This window comes from Galeopterus variegatus, unplaced genomic scaffold, assembly GCF_000696425.1.
Source record: "Galeopterus variegatus unplaced genomic scaffold, G_variegatus-3.0.2 Scaffold4612, whole genome shotgun sequence".
In the NCBI taxonomy this organism is placed as follows: domain Eukaryota; kingdom Metazoa; phylum Chordata; class Mammalia; order Dermoptera; family Cynocephalidae; genus Galeopterus; species Galeopterus variegatus.
Window position 1 is genome coordinate 95,129 of NW_007730723.1, and position 3,281 is coordinate 98,409.

Sequence of the window (3,281 nt, forward strand, 5' to 3'; positions counted from 1 at the left end):
TGGTACTGACAACACCAAGTCAAGGGTTAAGATCCCCTTACCAGTCATCTTTTAAAAACAACAACAACAACAAAAAAAAAAACAACAAAAAAGTTTCGTGTATAGTGCCTGCTTTTCACAACAAAAGCACTTCCTGAAATTCAGTCAATTATTATTATCACTATTAATTTTATAATTAACTTACATATACTTTTATAATTATCATTATAAGTTTTTTACATAAATGAGGTTTGGGGAATCAAGGAAGCAGTATTCAGTAATGGTACAGCAAGTACCAATATCTATAACCATCTCAAAGGATAAAGTTAGACCTGAAATCTTGTCACAGACTGCTACTGGAGTTGGGTGCTCAAACATAGAAACCCAGAACCAAGATCCTAGCATGGTAAAGGGACTTGCTCAAAGTGACAGATCATATAAAGAGCAGAGCCATCTGTGGCAGAGCCAACTAATGTGGCCACCATGCCACAGCCAAGTGCCCTGTGATGTACTTGACTTATATCATCTCATGTAAGCCATTGAACAGCTCTATGGGCTAGGCATTTCCTAATAGTCCCAATTTTTGGACAAGTCAAGGTGCCCAAGGTCATACTGCAGGTCAAGGGCTGGAGCCAGGATATGAAGCAGGCCTGTGTGACCTGACCTCTATCAAAAATGTCTCTTGGCCAAATTGCCTCTCCTTTCTTTCCTTCCTCTTCTTGCCTCCCAGAGTCATGCCTGCAGGATTGCTGCAATAACAATGAAAATACAAGTGCTGTTCAGATAATGCTCCATGTTACATGTTGGAGCAGAAGAGGGTTCTATGTATTCTTCATGGGTTAAGGAGAAGGGAGGGGTGGGAATGGTCTAATGATCCTTCAGTAGAGGAACAGTAGCCTGGGGCTTTGGAAACCAGCATTCCTGTTCCAGGCCAGAAGCTGTCATTTATTAGGCATGTGACCTTGGACAAATCACTTAATTTCTCTAAACCTGTTTCCTCTATTATAAAATGAAGCTATATTATATTAGAATTTATCCATAAAGTCTTTAGTGATGATTAACATAAGACAGTGTGAGCGGGACGACGTCATCACAGTTAATGTCAAAATCCCTTATGCCTCCTTGGCTAACCAGCACCTAGTGCCTTAAAAGTTCTCAGTAAACATTTCTTGAATTAATGAGTAAACATAATAAAATGTGTAATCAAAGTCTACTCATTTTGAACTACTAAAGATCAGAGCTCAAGAAACATTTCAAACACTACAGCACCTGCTAAACAAGTCTTTAACTGGAGCTGTCCCTTTCTTATCTTACCAATTTCTAGATAGCTAAGAAATTCTCCAGAACTAAAAGGAGCATTTCTTTCCTACGGTAACTTTATTTTGAGTAAGATTTTGAACACGTCCAGTACCTGGATTTTCCTAGCTAATCATAATGTTACTGATCCAGGCTTTACATGCCTTGTTTCATTTTGTTCTCACAATCACAATTTAAGGTAAATCTAGTCCAATTATATTACATATTGTATATTCATAGTATTATTTTACAAATACAACTGAAGTCAGAGAGTTAAGTGAATTGACCAATGCCACAGCACATTGTACAGAGGAGGAAATCAAATTTCTAAGAAAATACATAACTTCTAAGGTTATCAGCCTAATAATAAGCAGAGGCTGGAACAGAGAAGCCCAGGTACTTGACTGTAAAGACTTGACCACCACTTGATAACTGTGTGCCTAGGTCAGACCCCTACCTGCAATTAAGCATTATAAATGAGAATCCTCAAAGTTTTGAGATTAAAAATAATACATATTCATGTCAAAGATATTCATATCAAGATAACCAGACTCTGAGAGTTAACTACATTGTACAAGTTTCCTAGAGAAAGTAGCAGAGAGCTCATCCTTTGAGACATTATGGCCACACTCGACAAGGCACATGTGATCATATTATAGCAGTGACCTTCCAACCGAATGAAAGAGTCACTTCCCCCATCATGATCCCAGGCTGTGGCAGACAGGCTGTAAAACCTCCCCATCTGTGTTACTACTGTTCCTATCCAGCCTGGCCAATACCAGTTGTCCACTCACTTGCCTCAGGCAAAGGCCTCAATTCACACTCCACTTCTTAACTCGGCTGGAAATTTAAATCAATAGCATGAGCAGGACAACCTCTAGTTCTGGGGGAGGACAGTCACTCACTTGCTCTCCCTGCTCACACCACTGCTCATCCTCTTCCAACCAGAGTCACAGCATCACCTTGAGATAATCAGGGACTTTCTAGTAGCAAAGCCAGACCCCCAAATTTATACACTCAGACTTTTAGTGAGGGTCTCTTTGCCTGATCTTGTATTAAGCGTTGGAGAAACATGAACAAGTTGGACAACTTGTTGTGGAAGGGAGCTCCAAGGAGAAAAGGGTAAACAACAGGAACCTGAAGCAAAGGCATTTTGGCAGTGCTCAAGTTTCATTGGTTCACTCCCCAGCCTTCCGCCCTTAATGTCATCAGTGCCCACTCTCAAGCACCCGGCTGTCTCTTCCTCTGAGGCTCAGCATAAATGCCTCTTCAGGGAAGACTTGTCTGACTCATTGATGGAGATTCCCTCCCACACCCCTTGGGCATTTTTTTCATTGCACCTATCACAACTGTAAATACCTTCCTGTCAATTTCCTTTTGGTAATTAGTTACCTGTCTTGGCTATTAGAATGGAAGTTACATGAAGACAGTATCTATGGACCTGGTTTATCTTTGTACATTAGGCACTGGAAATGGAGGAGCCTCATGTTAAGTGCTCAGCGAATATGTTACATCGGTTACATTCTTTTCTCCATCATTTGTACCTTCATATTTTTGGCCTGATTTCTTCAGTGGGAGTACATACTCCACATGCTCATCCAATACCAGGTTTCTAACTCCAATTAGACTTTAAATCATCTGCTTTATCTGAATACCTACCAACCATCAGCACTCGACAGGGCCACCTTTTATTATATGTCCTCTGTGAGTGAAATTAATTTTCCCTTTCAAACAAGCTCAGGGGCAGGACTATTTCTAAAGTTTTCTTTCTAAAAAAAAAAAAAAAAAAAAAAAAACAACTCTATGTTCTGTTCCTAGGCTAGGGCTCAGCACCCTTTAGCCCTTCATAAATACTCAGTACCTTACTGCAAATGCAAACACTCGCCATTCTTGCATGTACTCTGCAGATAAAATTGCTCTATTTGATAAGCAGTTTTCCCCAGTAAATTCAGTAAAGGGAAATAAAAGCCCTTCTGCACATACCCTGGGCCTGTTCATTTTGGAGG